General features: G+C 53.7%; 1 non-coding gene across 1 annotated transcript; it reads left to right on the top strand.

Annotated features, from left to right (window-relative positions):
• Positions 1 to 290: 290 nt before the first annotated feature.
• Positions 291 to 364, top strand: TRNAI-GAU (transfer RNA isoleucine (anticodon GAU)). Its single transcript has one exon. It is a non-coding gene; the product is annotated as a tRNA-Ile (tRNA).
• Positions 365 to 713: the final 349 nt, after the last annotated feature.

Below are 713 nucleotides of genomic sequence, written 5' to 3' on the forward strand. Positions count from 1 at the left end.
TCATGTTTCTAGATGAAGAAACTAAGTTATCTGCCCTAGGTCGCACAGCTGATTAGTGTAAGAATGGGGCTTGGAATCCAGGTCCGTCCACCTCTGAATCCCCACCTCTTTGCACATCACTTCCTTTTCATCGAGTGTCATGTGTTGTCTCTTTACCAGCCAGCACTCCATGGACTCTCTCCTCCCACCCCCCTCTCCCTGTTCCCATCCTCGCCGTCTCTTCCTCCTCCTCCCTTGCCCACCCCGACACATGCAGGCTTGCACACAGGCACCAATGCACATACAAGGCTGGCCGGTTAGCTCAGTTGGTAGAGCATGGTGCTGATAACACCAAGGTCAAGGGTTCAGATCCCCATATTGGCCAGCCGCCAAAAACAAAACAAATGCATGCACACACAGGTGGCAACCTTTCTCCTGAAAGATGACAAGGAAATCTCCAGGCAAGATCTGGGGGAAGAGTGACCCAGGCAGAGGGAAGAACAAGCACATGGCCCAGGGTGGGGCAAGTGGAGTGTTCTAGGACAGATGGGCAGGGCAGAGTGGCTGGAGCGTGGTGGGAGAATTGGGATGGACACGCTGGGATGTGGATGCAGGGCTTATGGTGAGGAATCTGGACTTCCTTCCAAGGTCAGTGGGAAGCCACTGGAGGGTTTCGTAGGCAGTGACACAACCTAATCTTCGTGTTTGAGAGATCGTGAGGGACTGCCATGTGG

This window comes from Cynocephalus volans, chromosome 7 (assembly GCF_027409185.1).
Source record: "Cynocephalus volans isolate mCynVol1 chromosome 7, mCynVol1.pri, whole genome shotgun sequence".
Taxonomy (NCBI): domain Eukaryota; kingdom Metazoa; phylum Chordata; class Mammalia; order Dermoptera; family Cynocephalidae; genus Cynocephalus; species Cynocephalus volans.